The sequence below is a fragment of the Bos indicus x Bos taurus genome, chromosome 18 (assembly GCF_003369695.1).
Source record: "Bos indicus x Bos taurus breed Angus x Brahman F1 hybrid chromosome 18, Bos_hybrid_MaternalHap_v2.0, whole genome shotgun sequence".
Lineage (NCBI taxonomy): Eukaryota > Metazoa > Chordata > Mammalia > Artiodactyla > Bovidae > Bos > Bos indicus x Bos taurus.
This window is the reverse complement of record NC_040093.1, coordinates 52,688,208-52,715,686: the sequence shown is the minus strand read 5'-3', so window position 1 is coordinate 52,715,686 and position 27,479 is coordinate 52,688,208.

Genomic DNA, 27,479 nt, shown 5'->3' with positions numbered 1-27,479 from the left:
CAGAGAGAAGTCCGCTGTGGGCTCCAGTTCTGCCCAGGCCTGTCCCAGGCTCAGGGCTGGCCCTGTTTCCCTTCTAGGCAGAACAGAAAGCAAAACCTCAACCAGGGGGTGGGTTGAGATCAAAGGCCATGGCCCTCTGACAGCCTGGACATGCTCACCATTCCTGGGGCTCAGGGAGGACGAGGTGGTTGAGAGCCCCTGCCAGCCCAGCATCCAAGGTCTAGTAGCCATCAGTTCCCACCAGGCTCGTGGAGGGATTACAGAGGTCAATAAACTTAGAGAAAAAAAATTACATCTTGCTTTCACTAACCTTTCATTGATGCAAACAAGCCAGGCTCAGTAGGATTAGAGCAGTGGGGTTACATTAGCCAGAGTCGGGGCAGGCATCTCAGAGCAATGCCTTCTCCCCACTTTATAGCCTTCTCCCCACTTTACAGATGGGAAAACCAAGGATGGGCAGGGGACGTCATCACTCAAGGTCCTGCTTGTGAATCAGGAGCAGGTTTCAAACCCAGGTCAATCCTGCCCCAGTGCTCGAGCACCATCCTGCAGCCACTAGTGGTGCCCCGAGTGCCCACTCCCAGCAGGAAGGACAGGCCTCTTGGAGCTTGATATTTAACATGCTAATACAGAAACCTGCATCACTGGATCTCAATCTGAAATGATGCTTTTGCATTTATGTGGCTTATCTCCTTATGGGAGCGCGGGATGCACACGTGCTCAGTCATGCCCGACTCTGCGACCCCATGGACTGTAGCCTGGCCACCAGGCTCCTCTGTCCATGGAACTTTCCAGGCAAAAATACTGGAGTGGGTTGCCATTTCCTACTCCAGGCGATCTTCCCTGCACCAGGAATCGAACTCTCATCTCCTGTGTCTCCTGCACTGGCAGGTGGATTCTTTTACCATGGAGCCAGCTGGGAACCCTATACATTTTAGTTGTGCATTTAAACCATTATTCTGAGAAGAGATCCAAAGCTTTTGCCAGAATGCCAATAGGGTCCACGGCACAGAAAAGACTGTGAACATGCTTTAGAGCATGCCCAGAAAATGACGGCAATGAGGAGGAGGAAAGCAGACTGCCAGTTCTTCGAGGCAGGGACCGCCCCTTAGTCCACTGCTGTATTTCAGCATCTGGGGAGCTCCCTCTCAGGAGAGTGTCAAGGGTGCCTTAGGGAAACTTCCAGCTTTTAACCAGCCCCCACCCCATTATCCCTATAGACAGACTTCCTGGGACCCTCCTCCTGGTGAGGGTGCTGCCAGGGCCTCTCTCTTGCAGAAACCCTGGGTGGCTGTGGTTGTCCTCTGGAGGAAGGGGTGAGTCCACAGGGTGGGCAGAGCTCAGCTCTGGGTCAGACTAACTTGGATTCAGTCCTGGTCCCAATGATTTACGAGCTGGGTGACCTTGTACAATTGCTCTAATCTTCTGAACCCTCGGCTTCCTCATCTGTAACATGGATTTAATCATAGAACTTGAATCATTTCAGTTCAGTTCAGTCACTCAGTCGTGTCTGACTCTTTGCAACCCCATGGACAGCAGCACGCCAGGCTTCCCTGTCCATCACCAACTCCTGGAGTTCACTCAGACTCATGTCCATCGAGTTGGTGATGCCATCCAAGCATCTCAATCTCTTGAACAGAAATGTTCTATATTTGCACATGTCTGCATCCATCCATCCTTCACCTGTCTATCCATCCATCTATCCACTCATCCATGCATCTTATTAGTTTGTATTTCAGAGTATGTACATTTCTTCCTAACTATGTCAACATGCATATCATGAACAAGACTTTAGTGTTTGTGAAACTTAATTTTCCTTCTGGATATGCAAATGACCGAGTCCTGCCTCCCCCTTCTGTTGCCTCTCCCCACTCTCACCCTGCAGCCGCAGGCTGAGAGCTCCCAAGCCAAGGACCAGCAGGGCCCTCTTAATTCCCTCCAGGCCCCTGGCTCCTGGCTGACCCTCTTCCACAGAAAATCTGAGGACAGACAGGAGCTGGTGTCCTAGCTCAGATTCTTTCCAAGGCTTCAGTGTGAGTTGAATGATGCTTTTCTGCTGTGGAGACATATGTGCAAATTATTCCCCTAGATGTCCTGCAAGCTCTGGTTCTGAGCAAAACTCATCATCTTGGACCAGCTGGTCTTAGAGGTAGTGAGCCCCCCATTACTGGAGTTAAGCAAGGATAGAAACAGCTCTGGAAGGGGTGGAGGTATATAGAGAGCATTCAACATTCAAGCCCACAGCAGGGAGTGAACTACACCAGGGTTTCTCAGCCTTGGCACTGTGATGTTCTGAGCTGGACAGCTGCTGTGGGAGGCACCTGTGCACGGCTGGATGTTATGCAGCATTCCTGGTCTCTGTCCACTAGATGCCAGTAGCACCTCCCACCCAACCAACTTGACAACCAAAAATGCCTCCAGTTCAGTTCAGTTCAGTCGCTCAGTCGTGTCTGACTCTTTGCAACCCCATGAATCGCAGCACGCCAGGCCTCCCTGTCCATCACCAACTCTCGGAGTTCACTCAGACTCACGTCCATCGAGTCAGTGATGCCATCCAGCCATCTCATCCTCTGTTGTCCACTTCTCCTCCTGCCCCCAATCCCTCCCAGCATCACAGTCTTTTCCAATGAGTCAACTCTTCACATGAGGTGGCCAAAGTCCTGGAGTTTCAGCTTTAGCATCATTCCTTCCAAAGAAATCCCAGGGCTGATCTCCTTCAGAATGGACTGGTTAGATCTCCTTGCAGTCCAAGGGACTCTCAAGCCATCCCCAAATGTCTCCCAGGGGGAACTCGCCCACAGTTAAGAACTCCTGAACTAGAGGACATTGGAGGTGCCTTCTGTCTTGAAATTCCACTGTTTATCCTGCCCCCAGGACATTCCCTGCCCCACCCTTCTTAGTCCTGCATCCTTTCCGTTGCTATGGAAACCGGGAGTTATCTCACCTCTTCCATTTCTCCTTGGCCCCCTCTCCTTTGCACCTTCTTTCAACCAACGAACCCATGAGCCCAGCCAAGGGGACGCTACTACGGACAGCCCTGCTTGCTCCTGTGTCAGACGGGAGCAGCTGTAGCCTGACCTCCTGAGGCGGACTGAGGATTGAGTGAGAGGTGCCGGGAGAAGCAGGGCAGCCATGAGAACGGGGGTCAAGGCTGTGGGGGGCACGGGCGGGGGCGGCGACAGCAAAGGACAGTGCCCAGTTCTCACGGGGTGAGCAGGAGGCTGACACCCGACCTGAAACTGAAGGAAAGATACTCCATGAAGATGACTGTGCAAGAGCAGAGGCGGGGCAGGGCTTGACAGGGTGCTCTTGAAGCAGGAGATACTGGTCTGGGGTGGTCCTTGCCCTGGAGGCAGCCCCCTGAAGGGTTTTAAGCAGGGGTTCAGTTCAGTTCAGTCGCTCAGTGGAGTCCGACTCTCTGGGGTGAATGACATCTACTGGGAGTGAGAAAGGGGGAAGGAGGGGACTGCAAGACGGGCGGGAGGCAGTTACTGCAGTCCAGGAACTAGATGGTGAGGGCTGGTCCTGGTGCTGATGGCCAGAGGAGGGGCTGGATAGGAGGAAGGCAGCTGGGGGCGCAGGTACCAAGAAGGAAAGGCCACGGACAGACCTAGGTCTCCTGAGGACGGAGCCTGGCCTCCCGGGAGTGGAGCCTGGCCTCCGGAGGGTGGAGCCAGACCTCCTGGGACGGGACCAGACTTCCTGAGGGCGGACCCAGGCCTTCTCAGTTCGGTTCAGTTCAGTTCAGTTCAGTCACTCAGTCGTGTCCGACTCTTTGCGACCCATGGACTGCAGCACGCCAGGCCTCCCTGTCCATCACCAACTCCCGAAGTTCACCCAAACTCATGTCCATCAAGTCAGTGATGCCATCCAGCCATCTCATCCTCTGTCGTCCCCTTCTCCTCCTGGCTTCAGTCTTTCCCAGCATCAGGGTCTTTTCTAATGAGTCAGCTCTTCGCATCAGATGGCCAAAATATTGGAGCTTCAGCTTCATCAGCAGTCCTTCCAATGAAGATTCAGGACTGATTTCCTTTAGGATGGACTGGTTGGATCTCCTTGTTGTCCAAGGGACTCTCAAGAGTCTTCTCCAGCACCGCAGTTCAAAAGCATCAACTCTTCAGTGCTCAATTCTGGGCCTTCTATGGGTGTAGTAGGCCTCCTGGAGGCAGGACCACACTTTCTGGGGGCGGGACCACACTTTCTGGGGGCGGTGCCATGTAGCCTGAGGTGGAGCCTTGGGGCGGGGCCAGGTTGTTGACTGGCTAAAGATGGCAGATATAAATTCCTCCCCCTTAATAGCCACCTCGCTGCTCCGGCCTGGTTTTCATGGGGCTGCCTGTGTCTCCATCACAGTCTTAAGCATCTAGTCAAACAGTACCCTCAGAGACCACTGCCAAAGCATATGGCTGGAAGGACTGGAAACGGCCTAGGGTCCGTCAGTGGGGGACTGTGACCCCGGGTCTCCGCACACAGTGAAGGAGGCTGTGCAGCTCCTGCGATGCCACGCCCCGTCTGGGGAGAGACCCAGCTCTGCTGGAGAGTGGACACTACAGAGCAATGTACCCCCGGTGCCATTTGGTGAAAAAAAAAACCAGCCCATGATCACAGTGTTTGTATGTGCGTCCATATTCCCGGAAAGACCTCAAGAATCTGTCGGCTGCTTCCTCCAGGGAATGCAGCGGAGGAGAGCCCTCACTTCCCTCTTACTTTCTCCCAGAGCCCGTTGGGAACTGCACGTGGCTGTAGGGAACAGAACCAAACTCAGGCCGTGGAATAAGGAGCGTGTTTCCTCCTGGGACCCCAGAGGCATCCAGCCAGGCATGCCGGCTGGGGCAGCAGCCCCAAGCTGGCCATAGTGACCACCACCCCCCACCCACCCCACCTAAACCAGCTCCTGTCCTCATGGCTGCAAGATGGTGGCTGCACTGCCAACATCCTGGCCTCCAGGTGGGAAGGAGGGCAGACGCCAGCTGAGCTTTTCCGTAAGCCCTTCCTAACACCCGGTGCCATCAGTGGTGCTGGGCCCACAGCTACAGGGGAGCACAGGGGTTTTCAGCCCTGACCTTGATGCCCTGGACAGAACTGCAGCTCTGGTAGGAAAAGGAAGAGAAGCCTGGGGACCGGGCTGGCCCACCGCCGGGTGCCTTTTAAGTTGTGTCCTTGGGTCTGCTGCTGCTTGTCTGAAATGAGCAGAGCACTCCAGCACGTCTGGAGGATGTGCACAGCCTCAGCCTGGGCACGGAACACTGCCCCCCACCCCCCCACCCCATACCCACCCTGCCCCACCCCGCCCCCGGAGCAGGATGCAGGGAGCAGGCTCAAGGCAGCATGGGATGGGGACGTGCCAGGGGACAGGTGAGGTGGCAGATGGTGGCTGAGGGCAGTGACAGTCTGCAAGGTAATGAGGTAGCTCGTTATCAGGCAGTTCTTGTTGGTGGCCAAAAGCCCAGCCACGACTGAGCAACTCAGCACAGCACAGAGAGCCTAGCCACAGTCCAGCTTGCCCAGCCCAGGGAGCTGAGGTCTGGGCCTGCTCTGCCTGTCCGCAGGCCCAGGGTCCTTTGTCACCTCTCAGCGATGAGCCCAGGTTCCTACATCTGCCCCCTGGAGGGAGAGATGCTTTACACACAGATCCTGGGCTCTTCTACCCACAGAGGATGAGTCAGAGGGTCAGAGGGGCCCACCAGCCTGGTGATTATGAGGCCGTTACACCCCAGTGCCACTTGTTGAGTGCCTGCTATGGGCTGGGCACCATTCCCTTTATTCACGCTTAATCCTCACTGGGAGAATCATCACCCACGAGGTGTCAGTAGCCCATGCCTTGTCACTGACAAGGAACTGGAAGCACAAGATGTGAAGTCCCTGCTTGGTCGAAGCCACAGAACTGTTGGGGAGGACCCTGCATCCCAGCACACAGCCTGGTTCCCTGACAACCTCTCACCTGCCTTCTCTGGTGTAGGCTCACAGCATACTCGAAGACCTGGTCTTGCTGCTCCCCTTTAGTAGATGGGGCACCCTGAGGCCTTAGGAGCTGTATCACAGACACAGCACTTTGGCGACAAAGGTCCATATAGTCAAAGCTGTGGTTTTTCCAGTAGTCATGTACAGATGTGAGAGTTGGACCATAATGAAGGCTGAGTGCCGAAGAATTGATGCTTTTGAACTGTGGTGCTGGAGAAGACACTTGAGAGTCCCTTGGACTGCAAGGAGATCCAACCAGTCTATCCTAAAGGCGATCAGACCTGGGTGTTCATTGGAAGGACTGATGCTGAAGCTCCAATACTTTCGCCACCTGATGCAACAAGCTGATTCATTGGAAAAGACCCTGATGCTGGGAAAGATTGAGGATGGGAGGAGAAGGGGGTGACAGGATGAGATGGTTGACTGGCATCACTGACTCAATGGACATGAATTTGAGCAAACTCCAGGAGATAGTGGAGGCGGAGAGGCCTGGTACGCTGTAGTCCATGGGATGGAAAAGAGTCAGACATGACTGAGCGACTGAACACCACCACCACTCTGAGTCCCAGCCAGATCAGAGAGTGGACCCTGGGGTAGGGGAGGTGGTGGACCACTGGGCACACATCACTCATCCTCTCTTCACCATAAATATCCCCCTGCTGATCCCATGAGGCAGACTGTGAGCAAGGAACCTCAGGCCACCTTTGCCCGGGTCACAGGAAGTGGGTCCCCCCATACCCTGGGAGAGGCAGCCACCTACCTGCCTACAAGTGTGGCCTTGGACCAAGCCACTCAAACCCCATTCTGCCACCCTCATCCAGACAGGAAGCTGGCCTCCTGGGACATCCAGGCTCTCACCTGTATTTTGGGGGTGATGAGAGTAACTGCTTCCTAGGTGGCTTTGAAAACGCAATGAGATTTTTTTCTTATTATTATTTTAAATTTATTTATTTTAGTTGGAGACTAATTACAATATTGTAGTGGTTTTTGCCATATATTGATATGAATCAGCCATGGGTTTACATGTGTTCCTCATCCTGAACCCCCCTCCCACCTTCCTCCCCATCCCATCCCTCTGGGTCATGCCAGTGCACCAGCCCTGAGCGCCCTGTCTCCTGCATCGGACTGGACTGGCAATGAGATCTAGTAGGAAGAGGGCTGCCCCCAGATTTTGGCACACAATGAGTACTCAAAATGAAAATGCATACTGAGGTGTAATGTACAGGGAGCTGTTTACTAGAGACTTCAGCCCTTTTTATACTGGATCGGCCACTTGATACCTCCACTCTTTTTAACATAAACTTCACCACTCAACTATTTGAAAGTGTACAGTTCAGTAACATTTAGTACATTCTCAGAGTCATGGGCTTCCCAAGTGGCTCAGTGGTAAAGAATCTGCCTGCCGATGCAGGAGACATGGGTTTGATCCCTGGGTCAGGAAGATCCCTTTTAGAGGGAAATGGTAACCCACTCCAGTGTTCTTCCCTGGAGAATCCCGTAGACAGAGGAGCCTGATGGAGGTCACAAGGAGTCCGACGTGACTTAGCGACTGAACAACAAACAGTAACAGAGCTGTTACAACCTTCAGCACTGATTCAAGAACATTCTCATCCTCCCCAAAACAGATCCCAAGTCTCCTTTCCCAGCTCTTGGCAACCGCAAATCTGCTTTCCATCTCTGCGGATTTACCTACTCTGGACAGTCCATAGCAAAGGGATCAGACGATATGTAACTGTCTGTGTCTGGCTGTTTTCGCGAAGCATGTTTTCAAGGTTCATCCATGTTGTAGCCAGTTATTCCTTTTTGTGGCTGAATAATAGTCCATTGTAAGGACAGAAGGGGCTTCCCAGGTGGTGCTAGTGTTAAAGAACCTGCCTGCCAATGCAGGAGATGTAAGAGACAGGGTTTGATTCCCTGGGTCAGGAAGATCCCTTGGAGGAAGGCACGCAACCCAATCCCGTATCCTTGCCTGGAGAATCCCATGGACAAAGGAGCCTGGTGAGCTACAGTCCATAGGGTTGCATAGAGTCGGACACGACTGAAGCGACTTGGCACACGTGCAGGGACATGAAGTGTTTATCCATTCACGAGTTAATGGCCATTTGGGCTGTTTCCTTTCATTAACTTTTTTTTTTTTAAACTTTACATAATTGTATTAGTTTTGCCAAATATCAAAATGAATCTGCCACAGGTATACATGTGTTCCCCATCCTGAACCCTCCTCCCTCCTCCCTCCCTATACCATCCCTCTGGGTAGTCCCAGTGCACTTGCCCCAAGCATCCAGTATCGTGCATCGAACCTGGACTGGCAACTCATTTCATACATGATATTTTACATGTTTCAGTGCCATTCTCCCACATCTTCCCACCCTCTCCCTCTCCCACAGAGTCCATAAGACTGTTCTATACATCAGTGTCTCTTTTGCTGTCTCGTACACAGGGTTATTGTTACCATCTTTCTAAATTCCATATATATGCATTAGTATACTGTATTGGTGTTTTTCTTTCTGGCTTACTTCACTCTGTATAATAGGCTCCAGTTTCATCCACCTCATTAGAACTGATTCAAATGTATTCTTTTTAATGGCTGAGTAATACTCCATTGTGTATATGTACCACTGCTTTCTTATCCATTCATCTGCTGATGGACATCTAGGTTGCTTCCATGTCCTGGCTATTATCAACAGTGCTGCGATGAACATTGGGGTACACGTGTCTCTTTCCCTTCTGGTTTCCTCAGTGTGTATGCCCAGCAGTGGGATTGCTGGATCATAAGGCAGTTCTATTTCCAGTTTTTTAAGGAATCTCCACACTGTTTTCCATAGTGGCTGTACTAGTTTGCATTCCCACCAACAGTGTAAGAGGGTTCCCTTTTCTCCACACCCTCTCCTGCATTTATTATTTGTAGACTTTTGGATTGCAGCCATTCTGACTGGTGTGAAATGGTACCTCATAGTGGTTTTGATTTACATTTCTCTGATAATGAGTGATGTTGAGCATCTTTTCATATGTTTGTTAGCCATCTGTATGTCTTCTTTGGAGAAATGTCTATTTAGTTCTTTGGCCCATTTTTTGATTGGGTCATTTATTTTTCCAGAGTTGAGCTGTAGAAGTTGCTTGTATATTTTTGAGATTAGTTGTTTGTCAGTTGCTTCATTTGCTATTATTTTCTCCCATTCTGAAGGCTGTCTTTTCACCTTGCTAATAGTTTCCTTTGATGTGCAGAAGCTTTTAAGGTTAATTAGGTCCCATTTGTTTATTTTTGCTTTTATTTCCAATATTCTGGGAGGTGGGTCATAGAGGATCCTGCTGTGATGTATGTCAGAGAGTGTTTTGCCTATGTTCTCCTCTAGGAGTTTTATAGTTTCTGGTCTTACGTTTAGATCTTTAATCCATTTTGAGTTTATTTTTGTGTATGGTGTTAGAAAGTGTTCTAGTTTCATTCTTTTACAAGTGGTTGACCAGATTTCCCAGCACCACTTGTTAAAGATATTGTCTTTAAACCATTGTATATTCTTGCCTCCTTTGTCAAAGATAAGGTGTCCATATGTGCGTGGATTTATCTCTGGGCTTTCTATTTTGTTCCATTGATCAATATTTCTGTCTTTGTGCCAGTACCATACTATCTTGATAACTGTGGCTTTGTAGTAGAGCCTGAAGTCAGGTAGGTTGATTCCTCCAGTTCCCTTCTTCTTTCTCAAGATCGCTTTGGCTATTCGAGGTTTTTTGTATTTCCATACAAATTGTGAAATTATTTGTTCTAGCTCTGTGAAGAATACTGTTAGTAGCTTGATAGGGATTGCATTGAATCTATACATTGCTTTGGGTAGTATACTCATTTTCACTATATTGATTCTTCCAATCCATGAACATGGTATATTTCTCCATCTATTAGTGTCCTCTTTGATTTCTTTCACCAGTGTTTTATAGTTTTCTATATATAGGTCTTTAGTTTCTTTAGGTAGATATATTCCTAAGTATTTTATTCTTTCCATTGCAATGGTGAATGGAATTGTTTCCTTAATTTCTCTTTCTGTTTTCTCATTATTAGTGTATAGGAATGCAAGGGATTTCTGTGTGTTGATTTTATATCCTGCAACTTTACTATAGTCATTGATTAGTTCTAGTAATTTTCTGGTGGAGTCTTCAGGGTTTTCTATGTAGAGGATCATGTCATCTGCAAATAGTGAGAGTTTTACTTCTTCTTTTCCAATTTGGATTCCTTTTATTTCTTTTTCTGCTCTGATTGCTGTGGCCAAAACTTCCAAAACTATGTTGAATAGTAATGGTGAAAGTGGGCACCCTTGTCTTGTTCCTGACTTTAGAGGAAATGCTTTCAATTTTTCACCATTGAGGATAATGTTTGCTGTGGGTTTGTCATATATAGCTTTTATTATGTTGAGGTATGTTCCTTCTATTCCTGCTTTCTGGAGAGTTTTTATCATAAATGGATATTGAATTTTGTCAAAGGCTTTCTCTGCATCTATTGAGATAATCACATGGTTTTTATTTTTCAGTTTGTTAATGTGGTGTATTACATTGATTGATTTGCGGATATTGAAGAATCCTTGCATTCCTGGGATAAAGCCCACTTGGTCATGGTGTATGATCTTTTTAATGTGTTGTTGGATTCTGATTGCTAGAATTTTGTTAAGGATTTTTGCATCTATGTTCATCAGTGATATTGGCCTATAGTTTTCTTTTTTTGTGGGATCTTTGTCAGGTTTTGGTATAGGGTGATGGTGGCTTCATAGAATGAGTTTGGAAGTTTACCTTCCTCTGCAATTTTCTGGAAGAGTTCGAGCAGGATAGGTGTTAGCTCTTTAAATTTTTGGTAGAATTCAGCTGTGTCATTAACTTTTTAAATGTATTTTTATTCCATTCAGTTAAGTCACTCAGTCATGTCCAACTCTTTGCAACCCCATGGACTGCAGCACACAGGCTTCTCTGTCCATCATCTCAGCATCAGGATCTTTTCCAGTGAGTTGGTTCTTCGCATCAGGTGGCCAAAATATTGGAGTTTCAGCTTTGGCATCAGTCCTTCCAATGAATATTCAGGACTGATTTCCTTTAGGATGGACTGGTTGGATCTCCTTGCAGTCCAAGGGACTCTCAAGAGTCTTCTCCAAACACCACAGTTCAAAAGCATCAGTTCTTCGTTGCTCAGCTTTCTTTATAGTCCAACTCTCACATACATACATGGCCACTGGAAAAACCATAGCCTTGACTAGACGGACCTTTGTTGGCAAAGTAATGTCTCTTCTGCTTTTTAATATGATATCTAGGTTAGTCATACCTTTTCTTCCAAGGCACAAGCGTCTTTTAATTTCATGGCTGCAATCACCATCTTCAGTGATTTTGGAGCCCAAGAAAATAAAGTCTCTCACTATTTCCACTGTTTCCCATCTATTTGCCATGAAGTGATGGGACTGGATGCCATGATCTTCATTTTCTGAATGTTGAGTTTTAAGCCAGATTTTCACTCTCCTCTTTCACTTTCATCAAGAGGCTCTTTAGTTGTTCTTCACTTTCTGCCATAAGGGTGGTGTCATCTGTATATCTGAGGTTATTGATGTTTCTCCCGGCAATCTTGATTCCACCTTGTGCTTCATCCAGCCTGGCATTTTGCATGATGTACTCTGTATGTAAGTTAAATAATCAGGGTGATAATATACAACCTTCATGTACTCCTTTCCCAACTTGGAACCAGCCTGTTCCATGTCCAGTTCTAAATGTTGCTTCTTGACCTGCATACAGATTTCTCAAGAGGCAGGTCAGGTGGTCTGGTATTTCTATCTCTTTAAGAATTTTCCAGTTTGTTGTGATCCACACAGTCAAAGGCTTTGGCATAGTCAATAAACCAGAAGTATATGTTTTTCTGGAACTCTCTTGCTTTTTCAATGATCCAGTGAATGTTGGCAATTTGATCTCTGGTTCCTCTGCCTTTTCTAAATTCAGCTTGAACGTCTGGAAGTTCACGGTTCATGTCCTGTTGAAGCCTGGCTTGAAAAATTTTGAGCATTACTTTGCTAGCGTGTGAGATTAATTGTGTGGTAGTTTGAGCATTCTTTGGCATTGCCTTTCTTTGGGATTGAAATGAAGACTGACCTTTTCCAGTCCTGTGGCCACTGCTGAGTTTCCCAAATTTGCTGGCATATTGAGTGCAGCACTTTCACAGCATCATCTTTTAGGATTTGAAAGAGCTCACCTGGAATTCCATCACCTCCACAAGCTTGGTTCGTATTTTTATTAGAAGACTTTTAAGATTAAAGTGTAATTGACTTGTAACATTACATTAGTTTCAGATATAAAGCATGGTGATAACATACATTATGAAATGCTCAACAGTAAGTGTAGTTACCATCTGTCACCACAGAAAGTTATTACAGTACTTTTACAATGCTGTATTCCCTATGCTGTATAGTATATCCCCTTGACTTATTTATTTTATAGCTGGACATTTATACCTCTTAATCCCCTTCCCCCTTGTCACCTCTTCCCACACCCCCTCTCCTCTGGCCACCAATAGATTATTCTCTGTCTCTGTGAGTCTGTTCCTGTTTTGTTTTGTTTGTCCATTTGCCTATCATTTGGATTCCACATATAAGTGAAATCATACAGTATTTGTCTTCCTCTCTCTGATGTGGTTTACTTAGCATGATACCCTCCAGACCCATCCCTGTTGTTGCAAATATCAAGATTCCATTCCTTTTTATAGCTGAGTAACATTCCACTTGGAGAAGGCAATGGCACACCACTCCAGTACTCTTGCCTGGAAAATCCCATGGATGGAGGAGCCTGGTGGGTTGCCGTACATGGGGTTGCTAAGAGTCGGACACGACTGAGTGACTTCATTTTCTCTTTTCATTTTCATGCATTGGAGAAGGAAATGGCAACCCACTCCAGTGTTCTTGCCTGGAGAATCCCAGGGATGGGGGAGCCTGGTGAGCTGCCGTCTATGGGGTCACACAGAGTCGGACACGACTGAAGTGACTTAGCATAACATTCCACTGTTCATGGGGTTCTCAAGGCAAGAATACTGAAGTGGTTTGCCATTCCCTTCTCCAGTGGACCACATTTTGTCAGAACTCTCCACCATGACCCGTACATCTTGGGTGACCCTACACAGCATGGCTTAGTTTCATTAAGTTAGACAAGGTTGTGGTCCATGTGATTAAATTAGTTCGTTTTCTGTGATTGTGGTTTCAGTCTGTCTGCCCTCTGATGCCCTCTCTCAGTGCCTACCATCTTACTGGGGTTTCTCTTACCTTGGGCGTGGGGTATCTCTTCACAGCTGATCCAGCAAAGTGCAGCCGCTGCTCCTTGTCTTGGACGAGGGGTAGCTCCTCTTGGCTGCTTGCCACCCCAGTGCTGCACAGCCACAGCTTGCCACTCCGATTAACAGTATGAAAAGGAAAAAAGATAGGACACTGAAAGATGAACCCCCCAGGTCGGTAGGTGCCCAATACGCTACTGGAGATCATGGAGAAATAACTCCAGAAAGAATGAAGAGAAGGAGCCAAAGCAAAAACAATACCCAGTTATGGATGTGACTGGTGATGGAAGCAAGGTCCAATGCTGTAAAGAGCAATATTGCATAGGGATCTGGAATCTTAGGTCCATGAATCAAGGCAAATTGGAAGTGGTCAAACAGGAGATGGCAAGAGTGAACGTCGACATTTTAAGAATCAGCAAACTAAAATGGACTGGATGGGTGAATTTAACTCAGATGACCATTATATCTACTACTGTGGGCAAGAATCCCTAGAAGAAATGGAGTAACCCTCATACTCAACAAGAGTCTGGAATGCAGACACAGTGTACTTAGATGCAATCTCAAAAATGACAGAATGATCTCCGTTCATTTCCAAGGCAAACCATTCAGATTGACTGTAATCCAAGTCTATGCCCCAACCAATAATGCTGAAGAAGCTGAAGTTGAATGGTTCTATGAAGACCTACAAGATTTTTAGAACTAACACTCAAAAAAGATGTCCTTTTCATTATAGGGGACTGAAATGCAAAAGTAGGTAGTCAAGAAACACCTGGAGTAACAGGCAAATTTGGCCCTGGAATACAGAATGAAACAAAGCAAAGGCTAATAGAGTTTTGCAAAGAGAATGCACTGGTCATAGCAAACACCCTCTTCCAACAACACAAGACTCTACACATTGACACCACCAGATGGCCAACACCGAAATCAGATTGATTATATTCTTTGCAGCCAAAGATGGAGAAAATCTATACAGTCAGCAAAAACAAGACTGGGAGCTGACTGTGGCTCAGATCATGAACTCCTTATTGCCAAATTCAGACTTAAATTGAAGAAAGTAGGGGAAACCACTAGACCATTCAGGTATGACCTAAATCAAATCCCTTATGATTATACAGTGGAAGTGAGAAATAGATTTAAGGGACTAGATCTGATAGAGTGCCTGATGAACTATGGAATGAGGTTCGTGTCACTGTACAGGAGACAGGGATCAAGACCATCCCCAAGAAAAAGAAATGCAAAAGAGCAAAATGACTGTCTGAGGAAGCCTTACAAATGGCTATGAAAAGAAGAGAAGTGAAAAGCAAAGGAGGAAAGGAAACATATACCCATTTGAATGCAGATTTCCGAAGAATAGCAAGGAGAGATAAGAAAGACTTCCTCGGTGATCAGTGCAAAGAAATAGAGGAAAACAATAGAATGGGAAAGACTAGAAATCTCTTCAAGAAAATTAGAGATACCAAGGGAACATTTCATGCAAAGATGGGCTCAATAAAGGACAGAAATGGTATGGACCCAACAGAAACAGAAGATATTAAGAAGAGGTGGCAAGAATACATAGAAGAACTATACAAAAAAGATCTTCATGACCCAGATAATCTCACAATGGTGTGCTCACTGACCTAGAGCCCGACATCCTGGAATGTGAAGTCAAGTGGGTCTTAGGAATCTTCACTATGAACAAAGCTAGTGAGGTGATGGAATTCCAGTTGAGCTCTTTCAAATCCTAAAAGATGATGCTGTGAAAGTGCTGCACTCAATATGCCAGCAAATTTGGAAAATTCAGCAGTGGCCACAGGACTGGAAAAGGTCAGTTTTCATTCCAATCCCAAAGAAAGGCAATGCCAAAGAATGCTCAAACTACCGCACAATTGCACACATCTCACAAGCTAGTAAAGTAATGCTCAAGATTCTCAAGCCAGGCTTCAGCAATACGTGAACTGTGAACTTCCAGATGTTCAAGCTGGATTTAGAAAAGGCAGAGGAACCAGAGATCAAATTGCCAACATCCGCTGGATCATAGAAAAAGCAAGAGAGTTCCAGAAAAACATCTATTTCTGGTTTATTGACTATGCCAAAGCCTTTGACTGTGTGGATCACAACTGTGGAAAATTCTTAAAGAGATGGGAATACCAGACCACCTGACCTGCCTCCTGAGAAATCTGTATGCAGGTCAAGAAGCAACAGTTAAAACTGGACGTGAAACAACAGACTGGTTCCAAATAGGAAAAGGAGTACGTCAAGGCTGTATATTGTCACCCTGCTTATTTAACTTCTATGCAGAGTACATCATGAGAAACGCTGGGCTGGAAGAAGCACAAGCTGGAATCAAGATTGCTGGGAGAAATATCAATAACCTCAGATATGCATATGACACCACCCTTAAGGCAGAAAGGGAAGAGGAACTCAAAAGCCTCTTGATGAAAGTGAAAGAGGAGAGTGAAAAAGTTGGCTTTAAGCTCAACATTCAGAAAACTAAGGTCATGGCATCTGGTCCCATCACTTCATGGCAAATAGATGGGAAACAGTGGAAACAGTGGCTGATTTTATTTTTCTGGGCTCCAAAATCACTGCAGATGGTAACTGCAGCCATGAAATTAAAAGATGCTTGCTCCTTGGTAGGAAAGTTATGACCAACTTAGACAGCATATAAAAAAACAGAGACATTAGTTTGCCAACAAAGGTTCATCTAGTCAATTCTATGGTTTTTCCAGTGGTCATGTATGGATGTGAGAGTTGAACTATAAAGAAAGCTGAGTGCCGAAGAATTGATGCTTTTGAACTGTGGTGTTGGAGAAGGCTCTTGAGAGTTCCTTGGACTGCAAGGAGATCCAACCAGTCCATTCTAAAGGAGATCAGTCCTGAGTGTTCATTGGAAAGACTTATGTTGAAGCTGAAACTCCAATATTTTGGCCACCTGATGTGAGGAGCTGACTCATTTGAAAAGATGCTGATACTGGAAAAGACTGAGGGAAGGAGGAGAAGGGGGCAACAGAGGATGAGATGGTTGGATGCATCACTGACTCAGTGGACATGAGTTTGAGCAAACTCCGGGAGTTGATGATGGACAGGGAGGCCTGGCGTGCTGCAGTCCATGGGGTCCCAAAGAGTCGGACACAACTGAGCGACTGAACTGAACTGAATAGTCCACTGTATATCTGTACCACATCTTCTTTATCCATTTCTCTGTCGATGGACAGTTGGGTTGTTTCCGTATCTTGGCTGTTGTGAATAGTGTTGCTGTGAACATAGGACTGTATATATCTTTGCAGTTAGTGTTTTCATTTTCTTTGGATAAATACCTAGAAGTGGAATTGCTGGACATATTGTAGTTCTATTTTTAAGCTTTTTAGGAATATCTATACTATTTTCTGTAGTGGCTGCACCAACTTACCTTCCCACCAGCAGTGTATGAAGGCTTCCCTTTCTCCACAACCTTGCCAATGCTTGTTACATGCTGTCTTTTTTATAATAGCCATTCTGACAGATATGAGGTGATATCTCATTGTGACTTTGATTTGTATTCCCTAGTAATTGATGATGTTGACCATATTTTCCTGTGTCTGTTGTGAGCATCTTCTCTGGAAAAATTTCTATTCAGATCCTCTGACCATTTTTTAGTTTGATTGCTTGTTTCTTTGATACTGACTTGTATGAGTTCTTTATTTTAGACTTTATATGTTATCTTTATACATTATCCAGTTCAAATGGATTAAAACCTTAAATATAAGACCTGAAACCACAAAACTTCTGGAAGAAAACATAAGCAGTATGCTCTTTGACATCACTCTCAGCAATATTTTTTTTAATCTGTTTCCTCAGGTAAAGGCAACAAAAGCAAAAATAAGCAAATAGGATCACATTAAACTGAAAAACTTTTGCACAGCAAAGGAAACCATCAACAAAACGCAAAGGCCACCTACTGAATGGGAGAAGATATTTGCAAATGATTTCTCATATGGGGTTAATATCCTGAAGATGTAAAGAACTCATATAACTCAATATCAGAAAAATAATCTGATTAAGACTAAGTGGATTTTTTATTGAAATATGACATAGAGGCAAAAAGTGTGTAAATCCTAGGTATGAAAGTGAAAGTTGCTCAGTCGTGTCCGACTCTTTGCAATCCCATGGACTATAGAGTCCTTGGAATTCTCTAGGTCAGAATACTGGAGTGGGTAGCCTTTCCCTTTTCCAGGGGATCTTCCCAACCCAGGGATCGAACCCAGGTCTCCCACATTGTAGGTGGATTCTTTACCAGCCAGGCCATAAAGGAAGTCCAATCCTAGGTGTACTGTTGTTTAAATTTAGAGTGAATGTACTCAGATCAAGAAATAGACTGTCAGCAGCCCCAGGAGCACCTTTTCCTGTCCCCGTGGCTCTGTCCGTCCTCTGAGAGTAGCCATCGATTGACCTTTGATGCAGAAGTTGGTTTCTGAATGTGAGCACATGAAATTCCAGGGCTGGAGCTGCCTTCCCTCCTTGCTGTATGCGCACAATTCGTCACTGTGTGTATGGTTTTAGCTCAGCAGTGTTCATTCTGTGCCATTGTGTGAATAGACCACGCTCATCCAATCATGCCACTTCATGGCAAATAGATGGGTGAAAAAAATGGAAACAATGACAGATTTTATTTTCTTGGGCTCCAAAATCACCATGAATGGTGACTGCAGCCATAAAATTAAAAGAAACCTGCCCCTTGGAAGAAAAACTATGACAAACCTAGACAGCATATTAAAAAGCAGAGACATCACTTTGCCAATAAAGGTCTATATAGTCAAAGCTATGGCTTTTCCAGTAGTCGTGAACAGATGTGGGAGTTGGACCATAAAAATGGGTGAACACCGAAGAATTGATGCTTTCAAGTTGTGGTGTTGGAGAAGATGCTTGAGAGTCCCTTGGCCAGCAAGGGGATTCAACCAGTCAATCCTACAGGAAATCAGTCCTGAATATTCATTGGAAGGACTGATGCTGAAGCTCTAATACTTTGGCCACCTGATGCGAAGAGCCAACTCATTGGAAAAGACCCTGATGCTGGGAAAGATTGAGGGCAGGAGGAGAAGGGGGTGACAGAGGATGAGATGGTTGGATGGCATCATCGACTCAATGGACATGAGTTTGAGCAAGCTCTGGGAGTTGGTGATGGACAGGGAGGCCTGATGTGCTGCAGTCCCTGGGGTCACAAAGAGTCGGACACAACTGAGCAACTGAATAGCAACAGCAAATTTATTCATTCTAGTATTGATGGACACACGAGTGGCAGCCTGGTGAGGGCTGTTGCCATTATTCTGCTGTGGACATATTCTGGTGGACAGATGTGGTGTTTCTGGTGAGTCCAGGCCTGGGAGTGGGACAGGAGGTCACTGGGTGTGCAAGTTCATCTGAGTACATATTGCCAATTCTACAAAGTTCTGCAATGGCAGATTCCAGCAGCGTCCAAAATCTCCAGTGACACCACACCCTTGCCTATCATTAACATTTGCTTTTTCTACAGCTTTATTGAGGTAGAATTCACAGACCAAACAGGTCATCCCTGTAAAGGGAATAATTCAGTGGTGGTTCATACACTCACAGAACTGTGGGACCGTCATCACAGTCAGTGTGAAAAAACCCCTGTACCTGCTAGGTGTCCCCCCAGCATCCCCCCCACCAGCTGACCAGCCCTATTCAACCACTGACATGCTTTCTGTCTTTATGGATTCAGGCATGTCACATAAAGGGAATCATGCAGAATTTGGTCTTTACAACCCGCTTCTTTCACGTGGCACCGTGTTGTTAAAGTCCATCCATGTTGGGCCATGTGTCAGTGGTTATCCTGTTGGTGGCTGAGTAATATTCCACCACGTGGATATGCTGCACTCTGTTTATTCATTTATCAGCTGATGGTCACTTGGGTTGTTTCCACTCTGGCTGTTATGAACGTCCTTATAGAAGCTTTTGTGTGGACGTGTGTTTTTATTTTCTTGGATACAAACCTAAGAGTGGAATTCCTGGATCATGTGCTAATTCTGGGCTCCCATGTGCTCTCATGGTAAAAAACCCGCCTGCCAATACAAGAGACATAAGAGATGCTGGTTCATTCCCTGGGTCGGGAAGATCCCCTGGAGGAGGGCACAGCAACCCACTCCGTATTTTTGCCTGGAGAATCCCATGGACAGAGGAGCCTGGAGAGCTGTAGTCCATAGGGTTGCAAAGAGTTGGGCACAACTGAAGTGACTTAGCACGCGCACACAGGCTAACTCTGTGTTTAACCATGTGAGGAACCACCAGACTGTTCTCTGCAGGAGCTGTTTCTGTTTACAGCCCTATCAGCAGCCCTCTCTGTGCCTAAAAAAACATGACACTCCCCCATAGGCCAGCCTCAGTGAACACAGCATCTTCTGGCCTGGGATGGACGTGCCTCTGTGCTGACGTGGCCAGCCTGGAAGGGCCAGTATCTGGGGTGTGTCCATGATGCCATGATGAGCCACAAATGCAGTGCCACATGTGCCTCAAGATGGGTCAGGCTCGGAGTCACCAGTGGGCTCTGCTGCCCATGGCCTCAGCCCTCCATCCTGCACTCATACCTCTGGTAACAGGAATCTGTGAAAGGACATCGGTCAAACTCTCCACATGGAAGGGTCCAAGCAGGCTCTGACCAGGAGGCACAGCACAGCTTTGGTGCCAAAGCACTAGACATCGGGGCTGTCAATTGGCACAATCCTGTGCCCAGAGAGGAGACCGGAATGCAGCTTCCTGGGCCCCCCACCATCATCTGAGCTCTATGCTTCCCACTCTAACCAGGCCAGAAGTCAGGTACAAAGTGCACCCAGCGGAGTAACGGGGTCTTGACTTCTGCTCCTGACTGCTGCGTGGCCTTGAGCAAGTCCCTGCCCATCCTGGTCTCAGTTTGCCCATCGACAGGCCTGGGGTCGACCTAGTGATGCTCAAGGCACCCCCAGCTTTCTCGGGAAGAGGACGGGCCTCACAGTGGCCTTTGACATCAGTCCTTCGAGTCCACAGCAGGGCCGTACTCTCCAGAGGCCCACGGAATGTGTTTATATTCCAAAGCCGAGCGGTACCTGATTACGTGGAGCCCAGCCACCCACCCAGCATCCGCAGAGCCCTCGAGCCCCCCAGCAGTAAGGAAGGAGAAGGGACAGTTCTTGGGGGCCCAGAGCTTCCTTCCGACCAGCCTGGGGTTTGCTTGGACCAGGAGACTCTTTTCTTCTCTCTCATTTGCTCAGCTTTTAACTCTGTGTGTTGACAAATGTGTGTGAGTGAATGATTCATTCATTCGCTTATTCACTCAATGAAAAATATTATATTAAAGCTTTATTCAGAAATGGGGGCCACACGGAGCACACCCACTGCAGAGGCCACGTCACCGAGGCAGCAGCCCTCCTCTGGGCATGGCGGAGCGTGCCCTATAAGCTCAGGGTGAGGTGAGCACCAGCAGGAAGGACCCCACAGCCTTGACTCCCATCTGGCCCCACCTCATCCCTGAAGCCACTTCTCTGACCACTGGACACCATTCACTTCTCAGCACCAACCCAGACTCGCTAGGGGCAAGTTCACAGCCAAAGCCTTTGACAGAAATATCATGCTTCCTGCCCCACACCTGGCGGGTGAGGTCTGGGCGGACAGGCAGGTAGGGGGGTCTCCCCTGTGCTCAGCGAGCCTCTTGGTCAGTGAGTTGGTCAATTCACTTGGTCAGTGAGTTGCCCAAGTGACCAAGACCATCAAGGATCAGAGACTGAGGGGGTGGGTCTGGCTCCCAGTATCTGATGGAGGCAGCACGGCCTCCCTCCTCTCATTTAGACTGAGGGCCTGGACGAGGTCCTTTGATCCTGGAGTGATGAGCTGCATTGCAGACTCAGGGTTCAACAGCCACTTAGTGAGCAGCCCCTTCAACCCTGGGGATAGGACAACTGAAGACCAGCAGCAGTGGCGGCAGGCAGAGCAGTCCGTGCATGAGAACGGCGGATGAGGCTGGGTCATGGACAGCCTGGGAGGCCTGGGTCCAGGTCATTTGTCAGGTGAGACCCAGAGTCGGGGGCACAATGGGCCAGGAGCAAGCCCTGCCTTCTTAGCGCCGCAGTAATTGCTCAGTTCAAGATGCAGACAATTGGAGCTCCGAGAGCTCATTCGCTGGTGTTTTCCTACCTGACCCACAAGACCCATGAGAGTCCTCCCCATGGCCTCTGCCTTCTGCCCTTCTGTGCTCTTAGTCATTAATAGTAACCAGTACACCCAGGCCTCCTTGCTCTGAACTGACCTCAGATGACATGGGTCCTTATAGTGGGACTGGAGGGCAGCAATAAACAAGGACACAAAAATTAACATAGATTTAGCAAGAAAATTCGGAGAAGGCAATGGCACCCCACTCCAGTACTCTTGCCTGGAAAATCCCATGGATGGAGGAGCCTGGAAGGCTGCAGTCCATGGGGTCGCTGAGGGTTGGACACGACTGAGCGACTTCACTTTCCCTTTTCACTTTCATGCATTGGAGAAGGAAATGGCAACCCACTCCAGTGTTCTTGCCTGGAGAATCCCAGGGATGGGGGAGCCTGGTGGGCTGCCATCTATGGAGTTGCACAGAGTCGGACACAACTGAAGTGACTTAGCAGCAACTTAGTAGCAAGAAAATTAACATAGATTTAGCAAGTCTATGAAAAAATCTGCATGTATGCACAGGAAGATGTCTGCTAGGAAATGCCCTGAAAATGTTTCTAGTGGTGACCCCAGGACTTCCTTGGTGACCCAGTGGTTAAGAATCCACTTCGTAGGACATGATCCCTGGTCGGGGAACTAAGGATCCCACATGCCATGGAGCAACTGAGATTCCCTGTACTACAACTAAGCCCCATTGCAGCCAAATACATTAATTACAAAATAATAGTGGTGACTTTGGGAATAGAAAGGGCAGGTCTTTAGTGATGGTGATTTTGAGATTGCACGTGGAACATGCATGGGTCCCACATGCACACTTGGTGCCTTTTCTTCCGTTCGAACACCGTGTGCTCTGAGCAGCAGACGCCCAGCCTCCCTCCCAGGCCTGCACCTCCTCCAGGCTGGCCGCCCTCCTGGCTTATCACTCGCAGGTGAGTCAGGGCACCTTAGAGGGCCTGGTTTCTTGCTTGTGAGGGTTATCCTTATGCCAGATCAGGTGGTTTCATTTCCTCTCTGTGTAGTAGAGTTGGGATGTTTTAAAACCCTTATGCTTATTTATATTTTCTCATTTTTCTACAGCAAATATATATTCCATAATGAGACATACTTTTAAAAAATCAAAGGGTAAAAAGAAAAGCTGGGAGAATTCAAGGAATTGCAAGAAGAATTCAAACACTGACCACAAAGACGGCACAGTCTTGGGGCTTCTGCTTCAGAAACAGCTTCAAAACATATAATTTCTGGCCAAGGCCAGCCTGTCTGTCGGCCAAGTTGGGTGGGGGGTGGCGGGGCGGGGGCACGGGCAGCTGTCTCCGCAGGCAACGTCTGCCTCCAGTCCCATGACCCGCCTGCCAGGAGTGGTGGCTGAGGAGGCCAGAAGTCAGGGGGGAGACAGCGAATGCCTCTGCTCGCCAGGAGCACTGCTCCCAGGTTTTTGGTCTCTAGCCTTTTTCTTTCCCACTAAAGCAGTAGTGAAAAAGGAAACCACCCTCGGAAGAATGAATGTGCCTGCGGGAGGTGCCTGGGGGAGGGGACACAGCCGGCGTTGCTGTGGGCAGAGGTTCACCTCCTCCTGGTGGCCGTCGGAGAAAGGACACAGCTCATCAGACTGCTGGCTGGGGACGGTTCTGCAATTTGGAGGCACATGGAGGTCTCAGCTCCCCTCTGGGTCCTCAGGGTCCAGACCCACCTGTCACTTCCAGCTGTGTGAGTTTGCAGGAGTCACTTCTCTCCTTGAACATCTTCAGTTCAGTTCAGTTCAGTCACTCAGTCGTGTCCGACTCTTTGCAACCCCATGAACTGAAGCACACCAGGCTTCCCTGTCCATCACCAACTCCTGGAGTCCACCCAAACCCACGCCCATTGAGTCAGTGATGCTATCCAACCATCTCATCCTCCACCGTCCCCTTCTCCTCCTGCCCTCAATCTTTCCCAACGTCTTCATCCCGACTATAAAGTGAACATACAGACTGGATATGCTCTGGGACTTTTTGCTCTCCTGTGAAGAAGCCAGAACAGAAGGAAAGTTAGCAGGTGGAGGCATCACTCCACTGCGTGGCTCAGAAGGGAAAAGAGGTTTGTTCACATCTTCAAATGCAGGCCTCAGAGGCTCAGAGCATGGCCCCTGGAATCAGGCTGTCTGGCTTTGCATCTTGGCTGTACCATCTGCCAGCTGGGTGGCTTTATGAAAATCACTTTGCCTTTCTCAGCCTCATTTCCCTTATCAAAATGGGGATAATGGTAGGACCTACTTATAGAGCTGTTGTGAGGTTTGAAAGGGTAATAAGTGTAAAATTCTTAGGACAGCAATGGACCCATAATAAGCATTCAATAACTATTATTAGGTGTATGAACACATGTACATACACATAGTCCATAAAATAGAGCATTATTCAGCTGTAAAAAGGAATAAAGGCAACCTACCAAATGGAAGAAGATAATTTGCAAATCATATGTCTGATAGGCTTTCCCTGATAGCTCAGTTGGTAAAGAATCTGCCTGCAATGCAGGAGACCCTGGTTTGATTCCTGGGTTGGGAAGATCCCCTGGAGAAGGGAAAGGCTACCCACTCCAGTATTCTGGCCAGGAAAATTCCATGGACTGTATAGTCCATGGGCTTGCAAAGAGCCGGACACACCTGAGAGACTTTCATTTTCACTTTATGTCTGATAAGGGGTTAATATCCAAACTATATAAAGAACTTATGCAGCTCAATATCACAAAACAATCCAATTTAAAAATAGAGGATTTGAATGGGTATTTTTGCAAAGAAGACATACAGATGGTAAACAGGTAAATGAAAAGATGCTTAACATCACTAATCACCAGGGCATTACCCGGGCTGCCCAGCTCCTGCTGTCTGGTATTAATTAGGTGGATGCTAACCTCACGGCCCTCTTCCCTGAAGGTTCTTTCCTAATCATCAGCTCCTTCATCTGCCTGAATTCTCTCTGCTGTCCTGGAGGTGGTCCTGGAGATGGGTACAATTTGACCCACTGCACAGATGAGGAGAGGGAGACTGGGGGAGAAGAAAAGTGGCAGAAGAGGCTTGAAAACCCAGGACCAGGCTTCCCAGGTGGTCTAGAGTTTACGAATCCACCTGTCAATGCAGGGGACGTGAGTTCAGTCCCTGGTCTGGGAAGATCCCACGTGCTGAGGGATTCCACATGCTAGGCCCATGAGTCACAACTACTGAAGCCTGCACGCCTAGATCCCATGCTCTGCAATAAGAGAAGCTACTGCAATAAGTCTTCACACTGCAACCCAAGAGTAGCCCCCATTCACTGCAACTAGAGAAAACCCACGCGCCGCAATGAAGACCCAACACAGCCAAAAAATTAATTAGGTTGGTGCAAAAGCAGTCGCGGTTTTGCATTGTTTAATTTTGCCATTTGATATTGGAATATATTCTTCCATAAATGTGGTTATGTTATACACCATTTTAACACATTTTTTGCTTTATTTTTGCTAATGACTTATTACTGACTGTTTACTTTGTACTTATGTTAGACAAAAAGCAAATGTTAGCAATTTTCTTATCTGAGTTCAAAATGAGTTGTACAACCTCAAACCTATGGGATTCAGTAAAAGCAGTGCTGAGAGGAAGGTTCATAGCAATACAAGCTTACCTCAAGAAACAAGAAAAACATCAAGTAAATAACCTAACTTTACATCTGAAGCAACTAGAAAAAGAAGAAAAGGAGAACCCCAAAGTTAATAGAAGGAAAGAAATAATAAAAAATCAGAGCAGAAATAAATGAAAAAGAAACGAAGGAGACTATAGCAAAATCAGCAAAACTAAAAGGTGGTTCTTTGAGAAGATAAGCAAAATAGACAAACCATTAGTCAGACTCATCAAGAAGAAAAGAGAGAAAAATCAAATCAATAAAATTAGAAATGAAAATGGAGAAATCACAACAGACAACACAGAAATACAAAGACTCCTAAGAGACTACTATCAGCAACTATATGCCAATAAAATGGACAACTTGGAGGAAATGGACAAATTCTTAGAAAAGTATAACCTTCCAAAACTGAACCAGGAAGAAATAGAAAACCCTAACAGACCCATCACAAGCATGGAAATCAAAACTATAATCAAAAATCTTCCAACAGACAAAAACCCAGGACCAGATGATTTCACAGGTGCATTCTACCAAAATTTAGAGAAGAGCTAACACCTATCCTGCTCAAACTCCTTCAGAAAATTGCAGAGGAAGGTAAACTCCCAAACTCATTCTATGAGGCCACCATCACCCTACTACCAAAACCAGACAAAGATATCAGAAAAAAAGAAAACTACAGGCCAATATCACTGATGAACATAGATGCAAAAATCCTCAACAAAATTCTAGCAAACAGAATCCAGCAACAAATTAAAAAGATATCATGACCAAGTGGGCTTTATCCCAGGGATGCAAGGATTCTTCAATATTTGCAAATCAATCAATGTGATACATAATGTTAACAAATTGAAAGGTAAAAACCATATGATTATCTCAATAGATGCAGAGAAAGTCTTTGACAAAATTCAACACCCGTTTATGATAAAAACTCTCCAGAAAACAGGCATAGAAGAAACATATATCAACATAAAAGCCATCTATAATAAACCCACAGCAAACATTATCCTCAATGGCAAAAAACTGAAAGCATTTCCTCTAAAATCAGGAACAAGACAAGGGTGCCCACTCTCACCACTACTTTTCAACACAGTTTTGAAAGTCCTAGACACAGCAATCAGAGAATAAAAAGAAATAAAAGGAATCCAGATTGGATTAGAAGAAGAAAAACTCTCACTGTTTGCAGATGACATGATCCACTACATAGAAAACCCTAAAACACCACCAGAAAATTACTCAGATCAGATCAGTCGCTCAGTCATGTCCAACTCTTTGCGACCCCATGAATTGCAGCACGCCAGGCCTCCCTGTCCATCACCAACTTCCAGAGTTCACTGAAACTTGCTTCCACCGAGTCAGTGATGCCATTCAGCCATCTCATCCTCTGTCATCCCCTTCTCCTCCTGCCCCCAATCCCTCCCAGCATCACAGTCTTTTCCAATGAGTCAACTCGTCCCATCAGGTGGCCAAAGTACTGGAGTTTCAGCTTTAGCATCATTCCTTCCAAAGAAATCCCAGGGCTGATCTCCTTCAGAATGGACTGGTTGGATCTCCTTGCAGTCCAAGGGACTCTCAAGAGTCTTCTCCAACACCACAGTTCAAAAGCATCAATTCTTCAGCGCTCAGCCTTCTTCACAGTCCAACTCTCACACCCATACATGACCACAGGAAAAACCATAGCCTTGACTAGATGAACCTTTGTTGGCAAAGTAATGTCTCTGCTTTTGAATATGCTATCTAGGTTGGTCATAACTTTCCTTCCAAGGAGTAAGCATCTTTTAATTTCATGGCTGCAGTCACCATCTGCAGTGATTTTGGAGCCCAGAAAAATAAAGTCTGACACTGTTTCCACTGTTTCCCCATCTATTTGCCATGAAGTGATGGGACCAGATGCCATGATCTTCATTTTCTGAATGTTGAGCTTTAAGCCAACTTTTTCACTCTCCTCTTTCACTTTCATCAAGAGGCTTTTTAGTTCCTCTTCCCTTTCTGCCATAAGGGTGGTGTCATCTGCATATCTGAGGTTATTGATATTTCTCCCGGCAATCTTGATTCCAGCTTGTGTTTCTTCCAGTCCAGCATTTCTCATGATGTACTCTGCATATAAGTTAAATAAACAGGGTGACAATATACAGCCTTGACGAATTCCTTTTCCTATTTGGAACCAGTCTGTTGTTCCATGTCCAGTTCTAACTGTTGCTTCCTGACCTGCATACAAATTTCTCAAGAGGCAGATCAGGTGGTCTGGTATTCCCATCTCTTTCAGAATTTTCCACAGTTTATTGTGATCCACACAGTCAAAGGCTTTGGCATAGTCAATAAAGCAGAAATAGATGCTTTTTGGAACTCTCTTGCTTTTTCCATGATCCAGCGGATGTTGGCAATTTGATCTCTGGTTCCTCTGCCTTTTCTAAAACCAGCTTGAACATCAGGAAGTTCACAGTTCACATATTGCTGAAGCCTGGCTTGGA